The 27,133-nt window shown below is 41.4% G+C and overlaps 1 long non-coding RNA gene across 1 annotated transcript in view; it reads right to left on the reverse strand.

The window, feature by feature from the left end:
• Positions 1 to 1,337: 1,337 nt before the first annotated feature.
• Positions 1,338 to 27,133, reverse strand: part of LOC133559856 (uncharacterized) — an 87,131-nt gene continuing 61,335 nt past the window's right edge. The window contains exons 2-3 of the long non-coding RNA XR_009808296.1: positions 2,918 to 2,993; positions 1,338 to 1,843 (exon numbers count right to left, since the gene is read on the reverse strand). This is a non-coding gene — a long non-coding RNA (uncharacterized LOC133559856). The remainder of the gene's footprint in view (positions 1,844 to 2,917; positions 2,994 to 27,133) is intronic.

The following is a 27,133-nucleotide window of genomic DNA, read 5'->3' on the forward strand; positions in this document are numbered from 1 at the left end:
TACAATTTAGTTCATTATGTAAGAAATCATCAAAATTGACACCTGAATTAGAAGAACTTTCAGAGCACCACAAAACATTTAAACTTTATTAAAAATGTATTCTAAGAGTCTAGTAAGATGTTTCATTGGCCAAAATCATAATGCATTTTTGAAAAACTAAAAAAACAACAACTTGAAATTGGTTATTAAAATAAATACTTTTCTGTTTCATTTCATAGTTTTGTAAGTGTATTATTGGTATCGTGTGTGTCAAACTCGTTTTAATTAAGGGCCACATCACATTTATGACTGTCAGAAGCCTGCATGTAACAGTCAATATACATGAATACGAACGTATAATCGTCTCTTGATATTATCACACAATTGCCTTAGAATTTCATTAGTATATTCTTGCTAACAAACTAATCCATAACTTTCTTTGAAATCAGAAGACAAGATGATAAGCAGATATTTAGGCATTTATTTTGATAACAAATAATGTTTGAAATATCGTTTTGCATGACCATGTCATATTCAAGTTTAGAACATATACAAATTGCATACAGTACATTTTTTCTGTCAATATATAAAAATAAATACGTTTTCCTAAGAAATACCAAGTACTTTATTGAAGCACATTATTTTCAAACTTTCGTGGGCCACATAAAATGGTATGGCGAGCCAGGTCTGGCCCGAAGCATTACATTTAAGAGCTGTTATGTATAATATTATCATGCCATAATCCATATTGCATGAGCACATGTTTTCTAACATTTCAGTGCACTGGTCATTTTCATGTCCTGAAACTTTTGTTACGAGCCTGCAATCACATTCTTCATTATAATCATTTGATTTAGGTTTGACTAATGAAAAATCCTACGATGATTCTTAAAATTAATTTAAGTAAATATGAAATGTTTTGGGTTGCTTTGATAGTTTTTCTAATTAATGCATTATTTCAGTGGTTTATTAAATAATGTACCAAATTGCGTTTTTCCAAAAGAAGTGTAGCACTGGCATTGTGTAATCACTTTTGCAATGTACAACAAAAATATTACAAAATAAGTTTCATAAATATATTACAAAATGCAATAGATTATTACAAACTGTGGCGTTATTACATAGTTAATGTCCTGTCGGGGTCGCATGTTCATACTTATTCATACCCATACTCCGGAGGCAGCGTGTAGGTAGGAAAGTGATTTATTTGCCATAAACCCGGCCGGATACAAACACAAGAAAAGCATGCCGATTGCACGGGGAGCTAAGGCAAAAAACCAGCACTGGAAAGCTAACATAAAAACAGGATTCAAAAAAGTTTTAACGTCACTTGTGGCATGAGCAAATAAGACAGCCAGACTAAGTGTGGAGAAAAGCAGGAAAAAGTAGCTCTTTGATTAGTGCCCGGGAGCAGGTGACAGTCCCGAACTCTAATCAAAGGCAGGTGAAAATGATAAAATGGCAACCAAAAACACACAAACCCAGGGTTGCTAAAACCGAATGAAAGGAGTCAAACTAAAATAAAACATCATAACAGTTACATGACTATTTATTGCAATTTTACAAAATGCTTTGTTACAGGCCCCATTTTGTGTGAGAAAGCAATTGTAAAATGTTTATTAATAAATGACAGGAAGCTTCAAATCAAACTTTATCACAAAAATAACAGTAGACCTGATAATAAAGTGGTGTTTGCAGGTAATAAGGAACAGCGAGCAAAACAAAACTGAGCTGTTGTTGCAATAATGTACAGTGGCAGAGGCAATTCTCAATACACAAGGACCGTAATGTGATGTGAAGAAAGGCAAGAGAAAGGAGTCTCGCCAAGCCAGGGTCGTTTAAGGGTGGCCAGTCATCCAATTATCTGCATACAACAGGTGGCACCTCAGTGGGAAAGCTCATTAAAATGGCATTCAATCATGGCTGCTAGCTGCCACTGGAAATAAAAGAAGGCTTGGCCTGGGCTGATGTTTTAAATGAATAATTAGATGCTAGCTTCTCATCCAGCCTCCATTTGCTCGTTTCCCCCCACCATAAATGCATGGATTCGTTATAGCTTTGTCAACAGAGCGCAGCATCCCATCTGTTCTGCCGCTGTCGTTTAATGTGCGTCTTTTCTTCAAGCTGACAAAATGGTACTGTCCACAATGGAACTGTTTATGATGTGTGAAAGTTCAAATTATTTTTATGGATAAAAAAAGTAGTAGCTGAAGGCTTTTTTTCCCCCCATGCTAATGATCTATGAAAGCAAAAAGGTCAACTGTGGCAAAGTGTTGCTTTATCTTGTCAGGGACCATAAGTCATGATAGCCAGGCAGTGGGATGTTTATCTAGTTGCATCTGAGCACTTTTTTTTCCATTGATTTTGCACCAAAAAGCATTCATACAGATTTGAATCAACACTAAAAGTAACTGATGCTGCTACAAACATCATGTTAAAGACCTACTGAAATGAGATTTTCTTATTTAAACGGGAATAGCAGGTCCATTCTATGTGTCATATTTGATCATTTCGCCATATTTTTGCTGAAAGGATTTAGTAAAGAACATCGACGATAAAGTTCGCAACTTTTGGTCACTAATAGAAAAGCCCTGCTTTTACCGGAAGTATGTGCGCTTGACGTCACTGGTTGCAGGGCTCCACACATATTCCCATTGTTTATAATGGGAGCCACCAGCAGTAAGAGCAATTCGAACCGAGAAAGCGACAATTTCCCCATTAATTTGAGCAAGGATGAAAGATTTGTGAATTAGGATATTGATAGTGAAGGAATAGAAAAGAAAAAAAAAAGCCACGGCTCCGGGCGACGGCAGTGTGAGCGTTTCAGATGTAATTAGACACATTTACTAGGATAATTCTGGATGATCCCTTATCTGCTTATTGTTTTAATAGTGTTTTAGTGAGATTTTAAAGACTGCAAAAGATTGTAAAGACATACCTTGAGGTCGGATGGCTGCGGTGAACACGAAGTGTCTCAGAGAGAAGCCGAGGAGCCAAGCTCACAGCTGCCGCTGCTGCAGGACGACGAATAATCCAATGATTTCTCCGGTAAGATATATATCACAATTTCCCCATCCAAAAACAAGCTGGTTGAGGTAGAGAAAACATGTTCACTTGACCGCTCCGCTTCACAACACACAAAGAAACATCGCCTGTTTCTCGGTGCTAAAGACAGCTGCAATACACCGCTTTCCACCAACAGCATTGTTTTTTATAGTCTCCATTATTAAATGAACAAATTGCAAAAGATTCAGCAACACAGATGTCCAAAATACTGTGTAATTATGCGGTTAAAGCAGACGACTTTTAGCCGTGAGTGGTGCAGCTGCTAATATTTCCTGACATTCAGTGACGTCACGCGTACTCGTCATCATTCCGCGATGTTTTCAACAAGAAACTCGCGGAAAATTTAAAATTGCAATTTAGTAAACTAAAATGGCCGTATTGGCATGTGTTGCAATGTTAATATTTCATCATTGATATATAAACTATCAGACTGCGTGGTCGGTAGTAGTGGGTTTCAGTAGGCCTTTAAGGTGTGGCCCAGTGTTAGACTGTAGAAACAAAATATGATAGGAGTTGGATCGAAGATAGCTTTTAAAACTATCAGTATATCGTGATAATGCATGTTAATGACCCGGTCTAGCTGTGCCCAGCAAATTCACCAGCAACAAGCCGTGTCCTCAACGCAATGTGGCGTCCTCGCTAGCAGCCAGTGGTGGGCCGTGCGATTCCCACCTAGGCCTTCAGTGGTGTCCGACTTCAACTATTAACTCTCAAAACAACATAATTGATGTCACCATCCGACCATTGCTGGAGAAATACTATACAGAAACACATTTACGCCCTACTAGGCATTGTACAAAACAGGTTATTTTCTGGCGCATTTAAAAATCAATAAACCCGTATCAGAGATTAAATCATATGTTAAGTGGTACTGTCAAAATAAAAAAATGCTAATAAAAACATATTAAACATGAAAAAATAAATAAATAAAATATCTGAACTCACATTTGGTCGACAGCTGAGCTAACTTCCGGGTTTGGCCGACATTGCCTCACAAGATGTAGTTTTTCTTTAAATATCCTTCTTGAAAATGGCCTTGCAAATATATGTGTTGTCTTGTCTAATCATAAAAGATGCAGACCAAGGCGTGTTGGCTGAGTTCTTAAAGTTTACTCCACAGCGTGCTCATCGATAGCATCAAGCTGCCGGCATGTTTACATTCAACAACCTAACTGGGGCTATTGCACATGCTCTGCACTACTGTGGCATGCTGGGTATTGGAGTTCTTATGTTACCGAGCTCATAACATCCCAATATATATATCTGCCTTAGACAATCTGGAAGGCCTTACTGACAACAACTCGTGATCTGAATGGCTATCGCAACTGTCTGTCAAATGTTTGTGTCCGTGCACAGACGCCCATATTGCTGAATCAGCCTGAATCTGAAGGCCTCCGGCAAATTTGGTACAGCATGGCAACATAAGCTAGTTGAATTCTGATTGGATAAAAACTCTATAACCTAAAAACAACAGTGCTGGAAGGAGCATAATGTGACATGAAGAGAAAATGAATATTTTTAGATATTCAGGGAAAGTAAATAAAAAATTACTTTTGTGTTTGATTATGATCATGATTTCTGGTTATGTTAGGCCAGCACAGAAGGCCTTGTTGGCCCTGACGGCACACCACTGCTAGCAGCTAATGTCCCTCGAGAATTTAGCAAAGCCCCTTCTAAGTCAGAGAATCCTTTCATCCATGGCAGCAAATAAAATAAATTTTCTCAAAAGTATCACAAGGAGTAGCTGAGCATGCTACACTACACATCATGGGAGGATACCCTAACCCAGGGGTGTCAAACTCATTTTAGATCAGGGGCCACATGGAGAGAAATCTACTCCCAAGTGATCCGGACAGGTAAAATCCCTGCACGATAACTTAAAAATAAAGACACTTTCAGATTGTTTTCTGTGTTTAAAAATAGATGAAGCACATTCTGAAAATGTACAAATCATAATGTTGTTGTTTTTTTATACTTAAATGTTGCGGTTAATAGTATTCTATCTTTATTTGTCGTTATTTATATTTTTTGAATGAATGATTTGATAATGTTCATCAGTCAATTCAATGGTGTTCATTTTCAATCAATCAAGATCAAAAAATATCTAAATCAAATTACAGTATGCCATGTATGTAGTTTGATCATTTTCCTCGATTGATGTACTAACATCATGTGGTTTATTTTGTACATATGTACCATCATCTACAGCAAGGGTCGGCAACCTTTACCAGAGCCATTTTGACCCTTTTCACCAAATAAAGAAAACTATGGGAGCCACAAGACTCTATTGAAATTTAAAACAAAATAACACAGCATACAAAGTTTTTTTTTGCTTTGTGCTATGTATTAAAAAGGGGTCTCAGACACGTGGCCCGCACCATAATATGAAAATGTAATATTAGTGCGGCCCGAGAGTTTTATTTGAATGCCGCTTGACAACATCACATTTGCCAACAATCTCAATTGTTCAGGAAGACTACCGAGTTTCAGAGTACCATTCTCTCGACTGTCAACTGATTTTCAACCAAACAACAATAATAAGGACATGCTATGATGACAATGCGTTTAGCGCCCTCTAAAACCGTAACAAACAGCTTACCAGCCCATTCACATGTTGTATGAGGCTTCTTCAGACACACTTAAGTGACTGCAAGGCACACTTGCTCAACAGCCATACAGGTTACACTGAGGGTTGTAATATAAACAACTTTTGCACTCTTCCTAATATGCGCCACACTGTGAACCCACACTAAACAAGAATGACAAACACATTTCGGGAGAACACAATATAAACACAACAGAACAAATACCCAGAATCCCATGCAACTCTAACTCTTCCGGGGTACATTATACACCCCCGCTAGCACCAAATGCCGCCCCCCCAACCCCGCCCACCTCACCTGATGCACGGAGGGGGTGTATAATGGGGGGGGGGGGATGTATAATGCAGCCCGGAAGAGTTAGAATTGCATGGGATTCTGGGTATTTGTTCTGTTGTGTTTGTTGTGTTACAGTGAGGATGTTCTTCGTAAATGTGTTTGTCATTCTTGTTTGGTGTGGGTTCACAGTGTGGCGCATATTAGTAAGAGTGTTAAAGTTGTTTGTATCACATCCCTCAGTGTAACCTGTATGGCTGTTGAACAAGTATGCCTTGCAGTTGCTTGCGCGTTGAGTCAGCAGCCGCACACTAGATGTGGCCGGCCGGCACTCAGATAGCATAGTATCAAAGCGTACGCGACGACATGGTCGAGAGGACGTTTAAGGCATTGCCATCACGGCACGCCCTCAATATTGTTGTCCGGGTGCAAATCTGAGAATGTTATCATGGGGAGATTTCTGGGAGAGGCACTGAAATCCGGAAAACCTCCCGGAAAAATGGGGGGGGGGGGGTCGGCAAGTATGCAGCTGAGCCACATCAGAATGATCCAAAAGCCGCATGCGGCTCCGGAGCCACGGGTTGCCGACCCCTGATCTACAAAGATACAAAGAACTGCTATTGGAACATCCAGTAGACACATGTAGAAGAGCTGTTTCTCTCATTCAAAAATTTCAGGTTAATTTGTATACTTAGCCAACTCATCCCGCGGGCCAGATAAAACCTGTTCGCGGGCCTGATCCGGCCCACGGGCCGTATGTTTGACACCCCTGCCCTAACTACAAGCTGGAGCACTTGAGTGTAAACAAAGGTGGACAGGTTGATACCAATATTGACGGCAAGTAAATTATGTTGCTGCGGTGTTTGGATTGATCATTTTTATTATCAAATAGTATTGTGTCGTTATTGTTATTGTTTACAATCTCAGGAAATAAATCCCTGAACACAGGAGGGCTTTAAGAATAACAGGCTACAACCCGAGCTTGTAGTAGGAAATAATTTCAATATTTTATTGATATTGTTATATCGCCATCCTGTTTTTTTGTCTGATTATACTTGCAATCCTCAACCATTACTGCTCCTGTAACTACTTGGTATTGGATTGATACCAAAATGTGTCGTATGGCCTAAAACTATTTTACAGTATCCAAACAACAGAAGGTTAAGGATTTAGTACATTTTAACGGAAGTGTAGATAACGGAGGGGGAAATCTTTGGGCACCTCACGATTCGATTACGATTAGGTTTCAGGAGCTACGATTCGATTACAAATATATTATTGATGCATCTTTAATTTATGTATACTAATGCAGTTTTACATTTATTTTCGTTTGAAAAAATGAGCATTTATCAATTGCAACTTTTAAAAACAGTACATTTATAATAAACAGTTGAATTTCCCATCACAATTATTTAACTTAAGTTCCCTAAAATAAAGGAGCGGCTCAGATCCTTCGGTAAGGTGGCTCGATGCAGTCTGCCAAATTTTAGAACCGTCTGCATTGCTTTATTTACAATAAATATATCGGTTAGCGATTATTGACATTTACTAATTGATTTTATAATCATCCCCGTCCAAATGAATCAAAAAATGTATTATTTCCATCATCTCTAGAACCATCTATTAGCATAAAATAACCAGATATTAATAGTTTATTAGAATGTACACAGTTTTGCTAAAATAATACAACTGGAAATAACGCAATTTGGTACCGCATATGTCGGCAGCCAAGTTAGAACTGTTTTGAAATGGTTCTGTTATCATTTACTTACCAAAGAGTGTATTGTGGTATACATCGTCATCCCAAGAGGCTGCAATACATGGCAATATAGATTTTAGGCCATATTGCCGTCCCGAGTGTCAACACAACCTGGTACTATCAATGCTGCACTCAAACCAGAAAGGAACTTCCATCCATCCATTTTCTACCGCTTGTCCCTTTTGGGGTTGCGGGGGGTGCTGGAGCCTATCTCAGCTGCATTCGGGCGGAAGGCGGGGTACACCCTGGACTTGATAAACTTAAAATGAAATAATCATTCACACTTTTATAACTGTTGTATTGCATTTGACGCTATGATGTGGCACTTTTATAAAAAATAAACTTTTTATCCTGATATGTTTGTTTTTGTTTCTTTATATATTCATTTGGGGTGTTTGGAATTGTATAAGCTAGTCATTTTTCATATTTCATTTTAAAAAATATATCAAAATTGTCCATCCAAAACCTTAGCAGTTTTATGTTTTGCATTTTGTTTTAACATAACATGTCACCCAAATTTTGGGATGGAAATGTACGGAACTAGGATCAGAGCTCGCCTACTGCTGAGGTTTAGGTGCGAGAACTGATCATGTTTTGCTCCACTGTATTTTTCTTCTCGGTTTCTACACAATGAATGAATAACAAAACAATTGTTACCCTTAAAAAGTGTGAAGGAAAAGCCATAGTTTAAAATGTTATTGTCTAGCTAGGAAGTAAGATGGTTAGCCTTGATGCTAGCAAAACATTCTAGTTGGAATTGGTCAACACATTCTCTTTAGGGTTGGTTGTCACAAATACTCATAAACAGTATCCATATTAGGGCTGTCAAAAATAATAGAGTTAATAAAAGTTTTCTTTTCAAAGTCATTTATTTTTTTCTATAATATGTTTTACTCGATTAACATGCAGTTTACCCGGTGTGAATCTCTGTTGACAAGTCCAAGTATTCAACGTTCTTTTTCTAAAGTCGCTTTGCAAACTTTTTAAGTCGTGGGTTGAGTTTGTTTTTTTTGTTTTTGTTTTTTAAACACGCGTTTACTTATTTGGGCTTGTTTTTGTGTCCCTTAAACAGTAATCGTCTCAATTACTGTAACATATTATTTTCGGGTCTCCCCATGTCTAGCATTAAACGATTACAGTTAGTACAAAATGCGGCTGCTAGACTTTTGACAAGAACAAGAAAGTTTGATCATATTACGCCTGTACTGGCTCACCGGCACTGACTTCCTGTGCACTTAAGATGTGACTTTAAGGTTTTACTACTTACGTATAAAATACTACACGGTCTAGCTCCATCCTATCTTGCCGATTGTATTGTGTCGTATGTCCCGGCAAGAAATCTGCGTTCAAAAGACTCCGGCTTATTAGTGATTCCTAAAGCCCAAAAAAAGTCTGCGGGCCATAGAGCGTTTTTTGTTTGGGCTCCAGTACTCTGGGATGCCCTCCCGAGATGCCACCTCAGTAGAAACATTTAAGTCTCACCTTAAAACTCATTTGTATACTCTAGCCTATAAATATACCTCCTTTTTAGACCAGTTGATCTGCCGCTTCTTTTCTTTTTCTCCTCTGTCCCCCCCTCCCTTGTGGAGGAGGTCCGGTCCGATGACCAATGGATGAAATATGGGTGTCGAGACCCAGGATGGACCGCTCGTCTGGGTATCGGTTGGGTACATCTCTACGCTGCTGATCCGCCTCGGCTTGGGATGGTTTTCTGTGGACGGGACTCTCGCTGCTGTCTTGGATCCGCTTTGAACTGAACTCTCACGGCTGTGTTGGAGCCACTATGGATTGAACTTTCACAGTATCATGTTAGACCCGCTCGACATCCATTGCTTTCGGTCCCCTAGGGTGGTGGGGGGGGGGGGGGGGGTTGCCCACATTTGAGGTCCTCTCCAAGGTTTCTCATAGTCATCATTGTCACTGGCGTCCCACTGGTTGTGAGTTTATCTTGCCCTTATGTGGGTTCTTCCGAGGATGTCGTAGTCGTAGTGGTTTTTACAGTCGTTTGAGACATTTCTGATTTAGGGCTATATAAATAAACATTGATTGATTGATTGATTGATTGATAAAATAAATCAAAACTAAAGTAATTCATACATATCACATAGTAGGCTAGCTTAAATATGTTCATCCTGTGATTAGTGCCGTCAATAATTAATGCAACCACATTGCATTAATTCCTATCATACACATTATTTTATTCACAAAAACTTCAACATGGAGGGCTAACTGAAAGTCAGAACTTCAAAATGCAAAATATTTGAGAATTTAGAGTAATTTAGTGTATGGGTACATAGTGAGTGATGAGGTCAATGCATACGCCAGTGCAAAGTGTGAATAATCTGATTTAAAAAAATAAAAATAAAAAAAAATTCTGAAAGTGAAAGAAGTTTGAGAACCAAAGCCCTCGAGTAAAAAGTGTGACGGCCAACCCTGTTCTCCCTGGCTGTATCCAAAATGAACCGAACTCTGACCTTAAAACCGAGGTAAGTACAAAACCGTGGTGATAGCATACCATAACACTACTACACATTCCAGAGAGTGTAAACATGACCTCACAGTGGCTTCACACATGTCAGATGAGCGGCCTTTTTTTTTCTTTTTCTGAGATTGTCTAGTAATTTCCTGAGACAGCAGTGAGCGGACGCCATCGCCGCCCGTCACAATCACTCTGCACATCCGCGAATGAGACCGTCACACTCCCCCAAAGTAGATACTTGCCAAAAAGGAACATGACAGCAGGAAGGGAGACATTATTCAAATACAAATGTATTTTTTTTTTGTCATTTAGACTATGAATACATTTAGTGTAGATGGTGGGCTGCTGTGTAACACATTGAAGTCACTGGACAAATCCATTAAAGGGTGTTGTGATTACATATATCTTTATCATGCTTAACATCTCACCTGCTGAAATTTGAAATTCCATCAGTTTGTGGCGTCGACTGAGTAAAGGGAAAAGAAGAATAAAAAAAAAAGGGTGTTCGGTTGTGATGGAAGGTCGGAACCAAGAGGAGAAAAATAGATCAATACCTAATTTTCTAGCCAGGAGATATGTTCAGGTGCTAATCGGGAGCGACTGGAAAAGATGACATCTGGAATAGCAAGCAGCTGTCACCAACTCACTTTTCTTTTTTTTCTTTTTTTAAATAGCAAACCGTCAATCAAATGTAGGTTTTTTTGTGTTGACCGTGACAAGAGGACACACATGTGCATTTGCCCGTCCAGTAAAGTCCTGTGATAAAGAGATAGGAAGTTCACACAATTTTTTTCTTTTTTTAAAGAGGTAAATGTCTAACACATTAGCATACATCTTGATTTAGTTGTAATAAAAACTGTAATTGTTCATAACCCTAAATGTTTGTATTTCAAATACAGTGAAACCTCCACTTACAAACTTTCTCGGTTTTGTGACAGCTCTCATTTAAAACACTTAAATCTCAAATCAGCGTCACCTGTTGAAATTATCCATCCATCCATCCATTTTCTACCGCTTATTCCCTTTGGGGTCGCAGGGGGCGCTGGTGCCTATCTCAGCTACAATCGGGCGGAAGGCGTGTACACCCTGGACAGGTCGCCACCTCATCCCAGGGACCCGTTGAAATTATTGTTAATCAATTTTGACATGAACATGCCTTTTAACAAAGAAAATCAAAATTTGAGATAAAATCTTGATTTTTTACATTTTGAGCACATTTTGTAATATTCAATGACAAATTATCATAATATAGCATGTAGACAATAATGTCACTGTTTGAGCGGATATCTGCTTCCTAAATAAAGTACATTTCAAATGTTCCCAGTCATATAATGCTAAAATTATCACGCGGGGTCGCATGGTCTTGCAATGTTCGTTTCCCCAAGATGCAGAAGGATGTTAGGAAGCAGCATGCAGGGAATAATGGAATTCATTCAAGATGGCGGCGCGCATGGACGTGACGTCTCAAGCTCTCCCCTTAGGTGCATTGTTTTTATTGTTTTCATATAGTTTATTACTAGCCCAGTCAGCAACTTGCTGGGCGAAGGTTATGTACAGCCCAAACGATTTGTTGGGGATTGGATTGCGGTCTGAGCAGACTATTTCGGTGGATTTTACAAGCCGACACAACATCCCGGAGGAGTTAGCACGTAGCCCTGGAGCTCCATGGCTACTGTGCCCGGCGAGGAGGAGGCAAAGACGCCGTGGCCGAAGGGGCGGCGTGTTAGCCAGACTAAAAATGAACCCAAACAGACCAGCGATACCAAGTCTATTCCTGGCTAATGCGAGGTCGCTCGCTCCTCATGGTGAAGAGGACAAGATGGACGAGGTGAGGCTCCGTGTAGCACAAAACACTGTGATGGACAGCTGCGCCTTATTGTTTACGGAAACCTGGCTAACGTCCTCAATCCCAGACGCTAGGATGGAGCTAACCGGTCACACAGCCCACAGACAGGACAGAAACGCAGAGTCTTCCGGCAAGCGGCGTGGGGGTGGATTGCTAACCTACCTAAACAACAAGTGGACTTCTGATTCAAAGGTAGTTAACAGCCACTGTTCCCAAGATCTGGAATATTTTACAGTTAAATGCCTTCCATCTAGCCAGGGAGCACTCTGCTGTCCTGATCACAAACGTGTATATAGCTCCCGATGCTAATGCTAGCATGGCGCTAGCTCTGCTGCACGATACAATCAGTGCACAACAGAACAAATATCCCGACGGCATCCACATCATAGCGGGGGACTTTAATCATGTCGAACTGAAAAAAGTGCTCCCCAAACTTCACCAGCATGTGAAGTGTGCTACGAGGGGAGCTAACACACTGGACAAAGTCTATTCCAACATAAAAAATTAATATAGAGCCAAACAACTTCCCCAATTAGGCAAGTCTGACCACATGTCCCTGCTCCTTTTGGCACCTTACACACCAATAAGAAAAAGTGCTCTTATATCAACCAAAACGGTCAAAACATGGCCGGAGGGAGCCATGGAACACCTGCAGGACTGCTTTGATACAACAGACTGGTCAGTTTTTGAAAACCCAGACTTGGAGCAGCACACAGAAGCAGTCCTGGGGTATATTAAACACTGCATAGACACTGTCACAGTGGACAAGCGCATCCGGGTCTACCCCAACAGGAAGCCCTGGATGACAAAAACAGTCCAGGGCTTACACAAAGAGAGAGACAGTGCCTTCAAAGCGCAGGACCAGACACTCTACAGTGCTGCCAGAGCCAATCTGAAGAGAGGCATCAGAGAGGCAAAAGCCGAACACAGGAGGAAAATGGAAGCCCACCTGCAGAGCAGCAACACCAAGGAGGTATGGAAAAGAATAAAAGACATGACCAACTTCAGACCCAGTAACCCTTCGGCTTACGGCGACGCCTCTCGAGAGGGGCGGTTAAACAGCTTCTTCGCCCGATTCGAGAGAAAAACACCTGCAGCCGTCACAACACTCCCACCCAACACCCACAGCAGCTGCACCCTTATACTGGAGGAGCATGAGGTGAGACGCACGCTGAAGGCAGTGAACCCGAGGAAGGCTACGGGCCCAGATGGAGTCCCGGGACAGGTACTAAGAGACTGTGCAGACCAGCTGGCCGGAGTATTTACGAAGATCTTCACCCAGTCCCTCTCCCAGGCCGTCATCCCATCATGCCTGAAGACCTCCACAATAATCCCGGTGCCGAAGAAGAACTCTGTCAGCTGCCTGAACGACTACCGTCCAGTGGCACTTACACCTATAGCTATGAAGTGCTTCGAGAAGCTGGTACGGACACATATCACCTCAGTCCTCCCTCCCGAGCTCGACCCACACCAGTTTGCCTACAGAGCCAACAGGTCCACAGAGGACGCCATCGCCACAGCCCTACACTCCTCCCTGGGTCACCTGGAGATGGGGGGGAGCTACGTGCGGCTGCCTTTTGTGGATTATAGTTCGGCATTTAACACCATTATACCTGATAGACTGGTGTCCAAACTGTCAGACCTGGGTCTCTCGAACTCCATCTGCATGTGGATTAAGGACTTCTTATTCAACCGCCCCCAGAGGGTGCAGTTGGGTCGCCACATGTCATCAAGCCTGCACCTCAGTACCGGCTCTCCACAAGGCTGCGTGCTGAGCCCCCTTCTCTACTCCATCTACACATACGACTGCACACCTGCCCACTCCAGCAACTCCATCATCAAATTTGCGGATGACACCACCGTAGTGGGGCTCATCTCGGAGGGAGAAGAGGCTGCATATCGGGACGAGGTGGAGAAGCTGTCGGATTGGTGCAAAGTCAACAACCTGGCCCTGAATACCTCCAAGACCAAGGAGCTGGTCATAGACTTCAGGAGGAAAAAAACAGACATCCTGCCCCTGATCATCAGCGGTGACTGTGTGGAGAGGGTCTCCGACTTCCGCTTCCTGGGAGTCCACCTGGCCGACGACCTATCCTGGAGCACCAACACCACGGCTACCATCAAGAAGGCACACCAGAGACTGCACTTCCTGAAAATACTCAGGAACCTCTCACAGGAACTCCTGGTGTCCTTCTACCGGTGCTCCATTGAGAGCATGCTGACCTACTGCATCTGCGTGTGGTTCAGCAGCTGCACGGCCGCAGAGAGAACGGCGCTCCAGAGAGTCATAAAGACCGCCCAGAAGTTAATCGGATGCCAACTCCCCCCCTGGCTGACCTGTACAGCTCCCGCTGTCTCAGGAAAGCACAGAGCATCCTGAAAGACCCATTCCACCCCGGGCACAGCCACCTGGAACTGCTACCCTCAGGCAGACGCTACAGGGTGCTAAAAGCGAGCACCAATAGACTAAAAAACAGCTTTTACCCAAGAGCCATAGTAGCATTAAACAGGCACTGAGTGAGCACAATATGTCCATCATGTCCTCATGTGTAATGTTTAAATTTTTTTCTATTTTTTCGGACTACAATGTGCAATAATGTTATATGTATGTGTGTATATATAGTGTATATATATTCATATGCATGCAGATATGCATCTGTGTGGATATATATACATATACATAGATACATCTGTCATCTCTATCTTTTTTTTTTTACTATTTATACTACCATATTGTTTATGCACCTTAGGAGGAGCTGCTCCAATTTCGTTGTTCTTTGAACCTGTTCATTGCAATAATGACAATAAAACTCTATTCTATTTCTAACAAGACAAGAATACGAAAAAAGGAAAAACGTGCGGATGGCACGAGAAGCTATGGCAAAGTCTAGCCAACAATGAAGCAAGAAGCTAGTAATTCATTCATTGTCATCCCACTGGGTTGAGTTTTTCCTTGCACTGATGTGGGATCTGAACCGAGGATGTCGTTGTGGCTTGTGCAGCTCTTTGAGACACTTGTGATTTAGGGCTATATAAATAAACATTGATTGATTGAATTCTAAACTCATACCAAAATAAACACCAATGTAAGTGTCATGTGTTGCGGACAAGACTGCTCTGATTGGTGACCAGGAGCAGGTGAGCATCCCGACCCCTAATCAGAGGCAGGTGACAAAAATCAGCACCCATGGCTAACCAAGAAAACAAACAAGGGTGCTGAAACCGGACTAACCAACAACTAAGGAAATATCAAACTAAACAAAACATGACCCAGGCAACGGATCATGACAAAAAAACACCTTTTTAAACTATGTTTTATTGTTTAATGCTTAATTTTATTGTAATCATAGTTGTTTTCAGGTTAGTGACAAACATTTTCGATATGTATTGCTTTTTTTTATATTATTTTACATTTGTTTATTGTCAAGTGTCTGAGTTTTTGTTAAGTGATTCTAAATTAAGTGTATTGTTGTTATTAGTGTTTTAAAACACAAATGTATTTTTGTCAAAATAGCTCAAATAGTTTTTTTGTTTTTTTTTTAAACTGCTTTAGAAAAAAATGCATATATGGATATATAGGAAAAGACGCATAAACTACTCAGTGGCCTAGTGGGTAGAGTGTCTGCCCACAGATCGGTAGGTCGTGAGTTCATATCCCGGCTGAGTCATACCAAAGACTATAAAAATGGGACCCATTACCTCCCTGCTTGGCACTCACCATTAAGGGTCGGAATTGGGGGTTAAATCACCATAAATGATTCCCGGGTGCGGCACAGCTGCTGCCCACTGCTCCCCTCACCTCCCAGGGGGTGATCAAGGGTGATGAGTCGAATGCAGAGAATAATTTCGCCACACCTAGTGTGTGTGTGACAATCATTGGTACTTTAACGTTTTAACTTTAACTTTATTTTTAATACCAACCTCTTGTTCATGCTTTTGAAAAACAACAATGTTCCCTTTGTTGGATTTGAAATAGATACAAATATAATCATTAAAAAAAAATTAGTCGCTGTGACTGCAGAAGTTGTGACCCCAAGATGCAGGCACCAGGAGAACGATGACCAGTTAAGAAGATTTTAATATAAACTAAAAGTAGGGAGAAGAAGTCATACATGTGACAGCGGTTCTTAACATAGTCAATCCTCAAGCACCGAGGAACAGGCAAGGCAGGCATAAGTAGCAGCCTGATTGGCAATTGCAACCAGGTGTTCCGGGCTGCCAATTAGGGACAGGTGAGGAAAACGAGCGCTCAAGGAAACATTGGAAGCCATTTTTTTTCTGTAAAAGTAGCTCTCTGATAGTTTAAAAAAAAAAAAAAAAAAAAAAGTTGGAGAACTCTGACCTATTACAAGGTGCACTTTTGCAATTTGGGACCTGCTTTAGGAACAAAGTGTAAAAAGTTCCACTTCATTTTAAAAAGGGGTCTAAAGTGTTAAATGAACTGTGACATCACAACACGTCTGCCCTACCTTACTGATGTAGGCGTGTGAGCAAGGAGGTCGGGGACTATGAAGCGCGCAAAAAGGTTATCCAAGGTCCATCCGTCACAGGCAGCCATCTAATCAAGCTGGTCGGAAGCCCAAGATACGTGCACGCATGCATGCGGCCAGCATGCACAACCATGAGACACAGACACACAAGAGACTCACACCACACCATGCTGGATGTCTCTATCAATTTGTACATACAGTAAAACCCCCACTCAGACGCATAAGTGCAGCTCCTCCATAGTAGGAATTGATAAAAAGTGACACCATAGTGTGTGTGTGCGCGTGTGTGTGCATGAGTATGAGTGGTCATTAAATATTATGCAAAGATTATCCCCCCACAGTGAAGCCGATCTCCCACTCAATGTGACCTACAAAATCTTAAGAATCCTCAATTATCTTATTCACCAGAGCTTATGAACACTAATGAAGGAAGCACGGAGAGGAAATTAGCTTCATCCTAGGAAACAGGAAATTGGGCTCACATTTATCCATCAGGGTCCTGGAGAGGGGTCTGCCTTAATACGTCAAAGTAATTTGTAAAAATATATTTTGCGCATCAAAAATAAGGGATAATGGGTCACCGTGGCAACGACAGCTATTCTCCTTATTAGTATCATCAAAGTAGCTCATATTGCAGTGAATGACTTCAAGTTTCCTTCCTCCTGCAGGCACAGGCAGTGTTGAACAAAGTGATGTGATGCTTATAATTGGTTGCCCTCTGCCACGAATCAGATGGCACTATTGGCGCTAGCAGTGCTCAGGCCATTACCCATAATCCCCCAGATACTTCCAAACAGTTCAGTAGCCAATGCACAAAAGCATATATTTTAACAAATAAAGCTATCATAATGAGCATGAAGACAGTTAAACAACTATAAAAGATAAAAACATGTAGTGCCAAGTATTGCACTTCTTTGTCATGTATCTTTTTTTTTGTCTTAATCCCGCCCTCCCATAGATTGGTGTCCGTCAAGTCGAGATCGTTGGACCTGTTAGTGATTGATTTGAGATTACACATGGTTTTCAGACACTCCATCGACCCTCAATTACACAGCAAGGGGTCAAGCTTGATGTGGTCTTTTATTACCTCAAATTAGGCCCAGTCGCATGTGCGTGCGTGCGTGCGTGCGTGCGTGCGTGCGTGCGCCACAGACAATAACATCCATCTCTTGGGCCATTTGTTCCTCTCAACCCGTTATTTTACTTACTGTTGGCCTGGCATGCAGCGGGTTGTTTAGATAGAATGTGCGGCCTCAGGCTGGGAGCATATATAACAGCTCATATCCACATTAGTTACAAATCACCAATGCAGGGTGAAGGTCAGAACAGGAAATAGATCTGTGATGCCAACTAAAGCACCTGGTGTGTTTTAGTTACGAAAACAAAGTGTGATTTATTTAGGTGAATGTCGAGCCCGCCTGCACCAGTAGATATGAAGCGTGTTTATTCTGAACACTTCCAAATGAATGTTGGCATTATTAATATGACAACTATAGAAACGGTGCGATAATTGTGTTTCTCAAAGTACTCATTTGACATGAGAATAATCTGCAGCACACCACCAAAAAAAAATGTCACAAAAAGTATTATATGCTGTTAATTATGTACCTTCTGCCATATAGTTGAAGAACATGTAATTGTTCTACCTTCCACTGTACGTCGCTGGCATACAGACATAAACGAAGTAAAGTTGTCCCGATACCAATATTTTGGTACAGGTAGAGGTACCAACATGTATTTCAATACTAAATAAAGGGGACAACAAAAAATTGATTTATTGGCTTTATTTTAGCAAAAAATCTTACAGTACATTAAACATATGTTTCTTATTGCAATCGAAGAACAGTTTGGGCCTTAAATAAAATAGTGAAGATACAAGACAACCGTTAGTCTGTTAGTTGTAAGCAAACAAACAAAGACTCATAATTTGTCTGCTGACATATGCAGTAACATAGTTATTTCTCATTCTATTATTTTGTCAAAATTATGAGGTACAAGCTGTAAAAATCGATTATTATTTACTTGTTCATTTAATGTTAATATCTGGTTATTTTCCGTTTTAACATGTTCTATCTACATTTTTGACAAAATATAATAATAATTTATTCTTCTGTTGTTTGGATACTTTACATTATTTTTGGATGATCCATCCATTTCCTACCGCTTATTCCCTTTTGGGGTTGCGGGGGGCTCTGGCGCCTATCTCAGCTACAATCAGGCGGAAGGCAGTGTACACCCTGGACAAGTCGCCACTTCATCGCAGGGCCAACACAGATAGACAGACAACATTCACACTCACATTCACACACTAGGGCCGATTTTTAGTGTTGCCAATCAACCTATCCCCAGGTGCATGTCTTTGGAGGTGGGAGGAAGCCGGAGTACCCAGAGGGAACCCACGCATTCACGGGGAGAACATGCAAACTCCACACAGAAAGATCCCGAGCCTGGTATTGAACCCAGGACTGCAGGACCTTCGTATTGTGAGGCAGACGCACTAACCCCTCTCCCACCGTGAAGCCCTATTTTTAGATGATACCACAAATTTAGGTATCGATCCAATACTAAGCAGTCACAAGATCATACGTTGGTAATATATCAAAGTCCTCATGTGTCCAGGGAGTTTATAAGTTTCTTCTGTGAACCAGGTGGTATGCCTTTTAAGGGGCCTTTTTAAACTTTAGTGGTGCTATACTATCAATGGTGTTGCGCAGGGCATCTTTAAAGTTGTTAGTGAGGTTATCGATAGAATCCACATCATTTGGGAATGCTGCCATTACCGAAGGCAGTAGGCCAGTAAGAGTCGTAGTTATAGCAGCATTAATCTTACGGCTGCTAAAGCATTGGTTATTAGTAGCTTGTTGACAGTAAATACACCAAATGGGGTGACAACCGGTAAAAAGCAATGGTCTTGAATAACGAGACTGCTTAAACACTTAAATTTGACATTTTGACTAATATTTAGATTTTTTATTTTGATGTAACTTTTACATTTTATGGGCAGAATGGTGCCAGTGGTGTTAATGCTCATGCCGCACAATAAGAAGGGCCTGTTTTTTTTTTCCAGGGCTCGGTGTCTTTCTGTGTGGAGTTTGCATGTGACTGCGTGGGTTCTCTCCGGGTACTCCGGCTTCCTCCCACCGCCAAAGACATGCACCTGGGGATAGGATTATTGGCAACATTAACTTGGCCGTAGTGTGAATGTGAGCATGAATGTTGTCCGTCCATCTGTGTTGGCCCTGCGATGAGGTAGCAACTTGCATAGGCGCCGATCTATATTCCTGCAGTGGGTGCTTGGACGGGCGGTAAATCTGACAGTACTTCTCTGAGGCTATGTCTACACTAAGCCGGAGAACCCCTTAAACAACTAATTGTGTAGCTCAAGCTCTGTTTCAGCCACACTAACTACCGTTTAAGGTCCCCCTCCTCGGACAATTTTTTACACGGGTAAGTGCGCCGTCTATTTCTTGAATCTCCGGCTCTTAGCTTTGTATGGACTCATTGATCGTTTACAAACTGGAGAGGAAATGACGCGAGAAAGACAGTGCCCCACACAGGATGTGACGTCAGAAAGATTGCGCCACAGCCAGCTTCATAATAGAGCGGTTTCGTAACTCGGACATAACAACTAGAAATATGGAGGCGTCATCCAGACATGCCCGTGTTTCTCCTTCCATCTGTACAGACACTTGTGTAAATCACACATGCATGCCTTAAGAGAAAGCGATCGCAGCTATTTTGGATACAATACTTCTCAGACAGTAAGAGAACTTTCGAATGTCCAGATCAGCTGTGATTCTACTTACCAAAAAACTTTGTCCATTTGTCGAAGGAGAGTCAATGAGAATGCGGGCTTCCGTGGATGTGATTAAAAAGTTAGCGTGTGCTTTGTATTACCTGGCCGTTCAGGGAAGACTACGGAAAACGGTGAATGGTTTTGGACTGGCAAAGCAGACTGTATCAGTTATTGTCCGCCATGTATGTCGCGGGCTCAACAACTAAGTCCAGAGTATATAAAAGGAATGGACAACGAAGGTGAAGGCAAAAGCCTAAGGAGTGTCCTGACTAGATATCTAGATCCCTAGATTAATTGATGTCAATGTTCTTTTTTAAATATTTGATTAATATATGATGGCTCAGGTGTGATTCACTACAATGGGGCCCCACATCACACTGGATTCAAGTTAATTGAAATGCCACAACACTGGATATTGTTCAGATAAGTTAAATCTAAGAACTTGCACACAAATCACACTGGAGGTGACTATGAAGTGCGCATTTTCCGCACATGCGTACTAGGTCACGTTGCGCCGGCTGACGGAGGGGGTGAGGGGGTCTTAAACGACCATTGTGTGTGTCTGTGAACAAGGATAAGGTTAGGTGGGAATTACCCTGGATAAGAAGGGGCCTGAGCATGCGCGGTTTTTGCTTGGGGGTGAGAAAGAATTTGCCATCAATCCCACGTGGGTGCTCGGCATTGTCGCCTATAGCGACTTGTCCAGGGTGTACGCCGCCTTCTGCCCAAGGGCAGCTGGGATTCGGCTCTAAATTTAGATTTAACACATAATGAGCTAAATGATCTAAGAAATTAGCTAAATATTCAAAATATTTACGAGCTAAAAAAGCGTATTTTATTTTTTCACTCTAAACCATATGCTTTGGCTGTAAAGCCCAAATGTTACAATGAGAGAGGTGTTGCACTGCATCGTCAAAACAGGTGACTTTCTCCTTAAAAATGTGTGCAATGAGGGACAGAGGTGGTGCGGGGGACCCTGGTGGGGGGGTGGGGGGTGGAGGGGCTGTGCTCAGGCCTTACAGAGAAGCTTGGAGGTCATATCTCACTTCCTCTCTCTGATAACGAATCATAGTCCTGACTCAAATCAAGCCAGAATAGGAGCGAGGCCTTCAGCCATCAGCCATCTCCATTGCATATACAACCCTCCCACCTCTGGGGAAAATGTGCTGGCCTTTAGAAAGGCAAACTTGTAATCTGATAATTAACAATCTGCTAAATTTCTCAAAAGGAAAACAGTCATGAGAAATGTCTGCCTCATGCCTGTGAGTCAGCTGACCTTTCGCTGAAGCTGCGATGGCAGGCGAGGCGACTCACTTAGAAGCATTTAATTAGCTCCGCTCACGGCGCTGTGTGTAAGTGTGAGCATGTGTGTTCGCAGGCGTGCGTGTGTGTGTGTGTGTGTGTGTGTGTGTGTGTGTGTGTGTGTGTGTGTGTGTGTGTGTGTGTGTGTGTGTGTGTGTGTGTGTGTGGATGACTAGCAGTGGTGAGGAGATGTAGGAGATATATACTGTAGATAAGAGGAAGAGGAGGAGTAGATTGAACACATATCCATTTCCATGCTATGGAATACAGTACCTCTAATTAATGTACGCTTTTATCACAAAAGTGGCAAAACTTTACTCACTTTTGCAGCTACAAAATGTATAAATTAGTTAAAAGACAAGGCACAACAGGAACTGATTTAACTGATCTATTAACTTGATAATGGAAGCCTCTATTCTACCAGTTTTAAATAAGCCTCAGTGGTTCAACATTGTATTGGCCACAATGTTGCCTTGATGCTATAGAATTGCAACTACGTACTGGAACACAGCGTTTTGTGTGTCTGTAGTTTAATGCTAATGAGCGACATTTGTCCATAGACATATTGCGTGTCTACTGTATCTACTGTCTGTGTAGACACTGTTACTCTGCACTTGTCCAATATAATTGATGGAACATTATAGAGTGGAACACGAGGACCGTTTTGTATCTGTTTCCGAGCAGTTGATAAAGTAAGGCTAACTTCCGAAAAGGAGCTTCCCTGATTGCTTTTATTGGACTTTAAAATCTTTAAAAACTTCTGTCTGCTGCAGCTTGGACCTCCACTAGCCTCAGTTAGGTCTCTCATTGGCTACAGTCTGGACCTCTGCTAGCCTCTGTTTGGCCTCCACTTGTCCTAGTCTAGTTTTCTTCTAGCATCAACCTTTCCTTTCAGTGTCTAGAGACTAGATGTCTGCTAGCTTTAGCCTTTCCTTCCACCTCCCTCGCCTCTCGTGCATATGTTCTAGGTTGATCAAATTCTAGTAAGCTTATTTTGGTTGGTGATCTAAATATTCATTGGCTGACTGTCTCGTCAGATAATCTTAAAGTCTGTGACTAGGGACGTGTACTGAATTTGTACCAAACAAATTCCGTTGGTATGGTATCCATTCATATGAAATGAAACAATGTCGTGTCCAGTTGTAAACTTGGCAGTGCGTCAAGCAATTGCCGTATAAATCAGCGGTCAAGCACTCAGAGTGGACTCAGCTGCTCTTAATGATGGTAATGTTGTACTTATCCATGCCAACAAAACTAAATAAAGGCACTAGAACATACAGTGATGCCCCACTTTTTGAAAATGCGGTACCTTGATGTTATCTGATTAAATTAAATATGTCATAGACATACTATCGGTTAGTATAAGCAATTTTACAATGCAATTTCAAACCCTCTTCATTTGAAGATGCATGTTACAATCAAACAGCTGGTGCACAATAAAAAAACAATACTTATTATACAATGCTATTGTGACGGGACACAAGTAGGGGATTTTATTTGTGGTTTTTGTTTCATTGTCAATCAAGTTTTAGTGTTTTATTGCTGTGGATTTTAAATTGAATGTTTTTATATTTTAGGATGTCATTGTATTTTGAATTGCATGTTTTTACATTTTAGAATTTGATTGTCTTTTTTTAATTGCATGTTTTTACTCCTTGTGGACTTTGCTGGTATTTTAAGACATTGCCCCTTTTAGCTGGTTGCTCCTAACAACCAAAGTGTCCAATCAAACGGCACTGGAAATTGGACACACCTGGGGATTAGGACTGCACATTTAAAAGGAGCAACAAGAGGAGGAAGGAGTGAGACACGAAGGGGAAGAAAGAGGTTGGAGCAGGGTCGACAGAGGAAAAACGTCAGACTTTGCCAGGAGGAGAGGGGACGACAGGATTCGTCAGGTTCTGGCCGGAACGGGAAAGAATCTGCGGCTTGGCCGAGAGTGACCAAGTAGACGCACGCAGGCTGGGAAGGAACCCCCGGACCACGCAGTAGACCCCGCAGGCTACCGGAACGAACCCAAAGACGTCCACAACAGGCAGTGGCAGAGGAAACTCTGCCGCCCAAGTAAGTGCCGTACTGTTGTGGATCTGTGGGGACACCCAACTGCCTTTAGCTGTGGGCTTGCGGGCTCGTGCGTCGTAAGCTGGCTGTGTGGTTCTGTGGACAGGGGGGCGATTTGGACCCAGAGACCTGCGGCGACCAGGAGGCGGAGCGGGACGGGTACGGCCACGTGGGTCCCGCGAGTGACGGGAGACTGGCGAGGAGAGTGGGCGTACCCAAGACGTTGACGCGGAACTACAGCAAAGGCAGCGGAAACAGTGCCTTGCGTGTAAGTGTGACGTCAGCCCGGAAAGCACCTCCGTGGTTTTAGTTGATTTTATCCCCGTGGTGTGCCTCCCTTTTATACGCTGTGGAAGTGGGCGGAGCCGGTATACGTACCCAAACGCCTGTTGTGACTGTAACCTCGCCCATGACTTTCTTCATATTTGGTATTTTAGCATTAACAACGTGACTGGTGTTTTTAATTGTATTTTAATAAATTGTGAACCTGTTAATCATATTTCCCTATTTTGGACTCCTGCTCTCACTACATTGGGTTCTTAATACTTATATTGACAATTTTTATTGGTTTTAAGCAACAACTGTATTAGATTTTAATATTTTTACCACTCGGGTCCATTACACTATACTACCATATGGCTTTGTAGGGCTCAACAAAAGAAAAGACTGTCTCATTTAGCTCAAAGGCAAAGAATCATTCTCTGTTAAGGCAACACACCATAGCTATCTGCTATCTAATGTCTTGGAATTGCAACTGCCTGCAATGTGCGTAGAGAGAATACTTCACATGTTCGACGAAAATCTCCAATAAAAGTGACTTTAGGTTTCTTCTCTACCATCTTTGTTTCTGCTGAGCTTGTTGTATTCCATCTTCCTAGAGCAGTTCAAGCAACAGTTTATGTGTTGTATTATTATTGCAATCAGCTGCAATCCAAACACAGACATGAAGCTTCTCGTCTAAGCAGCAATGCCCGCCAGCAGCGTTCGCTCCAATGATGTAATCCTACAGTTATTGAAGGTAAAATTGTGTTGTCTTGTCCTGAGAACGACTTGCAATGGCTTTGGTTCTGAGTTTTCCATAAGGTCCCCCTTTGTGCACTTCTGCAAGCTATTTTCAAGCTTGTTATTCAACAGTAACTGGACACCATTACGCATTTCTCCAAACTACGGATCACGCCAAGGGTCAAAAACAATCGCACGTTAAAAAAAATATCGGTTAAAGGAACTTATAGTTAATGCGTTATTATTACGTTAACTTTGACAGCCCTAATTGTAAGACAGCCAAGTTATATTGTTTTAATAAGCATTTTATTCCTGCTGAATCCTTATTTGAATCCTTCAATCCTCAGAGGAGAAATGCTGGTCTGACTAATGCTAACACATCATTGATAGCAGAACACAATGTGTACAGTAGGCTGGTACTACTGTATACTCCTCATTTCTGGACAGTACCAAAGGGGTTCCGCAATGTTCAATACTGGGGCTCTTTTCATTTTCAATATACGTACATAATCTGTGTAACAATTAATCTTATTAAATGCATAATTTTTAAGCAAACAACACCATTATATATCGCTTTTAAAACTTGCTTATTAAGACTTTTGCGTTTTTACAGTTTGCTTTTAATGTCATCCAGTCTTACTCATTTCATCTTAAATTGGTTTTAAATACAGACAAAATCAAGCTCATGTTTTTCTCTGATTTGAAGATGTGATTGAAGAACATTATTGTAACATCAAAAGAAAAACCCATTCAGAAGTACCAAGGTTTAATTCTTCTCCCGGAGCTTTCATTTATAATCCACATTAATAGCTTGGTATCTAAACTTAGAGTGAAGCTCGGGTTCTTTTTCAGGAAAAAAACCTGCTTCTCATTCAAGGTCAAAAATATATTTGTGTCAGCCACTTTCTTTCCCATAATTGATTATGGAGACGTGCTTCAGTTGAGTACTTTGTCCAAATGTCTCCATTCTTTGGACACTATTTTCTATTCGGCACTGAGACATGTTACTGGTTCAGCCATCACTGTCAGACTTACCTTCATTAAATGGAAGCAGATACACATGTTGACAGCATTTAATTTATCAGGCTCTATTGGGTTTAATTTCTCCCGATTTGTGCACAAGGTTTGATTCCTCCCAATTTGTGCACTTTGTACAAAGAACTAACAGCTATGCATCACGTTCTAATATTATTTATGTCTTAACTATTCCATTTGTATGGACGGAATTTGAGAAAAAGAATGTCTGGCTTTGCTGATATTTTGGCATGGAATACTCTACAGACTAAACTGAAACTCCATAAACGTCTTCCACTCGTAGCCTTATGTTCTATTGAGGGTTTTTAGAAATGTGTTTTTAGAAAGAGGTCAATTGTTTTTACATCTGACTGTTTACACTGCAAGTAAAAATGTGATTTTTATCAGGCTCCAGTATAAACGCGCATGGGGCCCCAATGTGTTTTAAGCGTCGCTTGCATGCGCAGTTCGCTAAAGTGAGAACAAAGGAAGTTGAGCAGGAGGAAGTCGTTCCTACTACAAAAAAAAATGTAAAAATGTGTTTTTTACGTGAAAATAAAACAAAGTAATACAATGTATGAATTTATGTATATAGTGTAATGTACTGTATTTGGGAGGGTCCTAATCTTTTAATGGCTGTTAAGTAGAGGAGACACAGACATCAGCGTGCATCGACAGAACTTTATTTTTAAACTCGCATGTAAGCAAATGCGCCACAGCGTCAATTCCGGTCCTTCAACAATTGCCATTTGTTCGGAATCAAAATATATATTACATATAACCTCTTATTTGTGCACTATTGACAAGTGATGCACCGAAAATGTTATCTCAAATAGACTCTGCTCACCGAAACCACATGTTGAGATGAAATATCCACTTCTGCTGGCGACTGTGTCTTTCCGGCGTACACAAGTGAAGTAGTTTTCCCAAAGCTGTTGAAAAATTGACATACGGGTCGCATTCAGGACGCATTGCGTTTAGACTGAAGTCACATTTGCAAAGATCAGATTCCAATCGGATTTGGACTACCTCGTAAGGTGGCCTAGATCTGATGCGAAAAGATCAGATTTGAAGCATTTAAGAGTGTTTAGACTGGAAAAACAAATATGGGCTGTGTCACTTGAGGGCGAAAAAATGTGATTTGGTGTTCAGTTTAAACGAGGCTATTAGGAGGTAGTCTGAATCGGATCTTGTCAAGCGTGACAGCAACGTAAACGGCAATGCGACCTGAATGTGACTTTTACATCATTTTGCGTTGAGCTACGTTGTTTCTGTGCGCAACACGATCACTTTCCTTTTTGCAGTTCTCTTATTCCTCCCTCTAGTGGGCTTTTCCATCTTGTGTCTACTCCTCTACACCACAGCCACTGCACAAACCCACTAACATGCTGAACTGTGACATCCATGTTTTCTCTCGTAGTAGCGACTTCCTTGTTGATTTACAGAATTTGTTGTTTTGTCCA

This window comes from Nerophis ophidion, linkage group LG10 (assembly GCF_033978795.1).
Source record: "Nerophis ophidion isolate RoL-2023_Sa linkage group LG10, RoL_Noph_v1.0, whole genome shotgun sequence".
Lineage (NCBI taxonomy): Eukaryota > Metazoa > Chordata > Actinopteri > Syngnathiformes > Syngnathidae > Nerophis > Nerophis ophidion.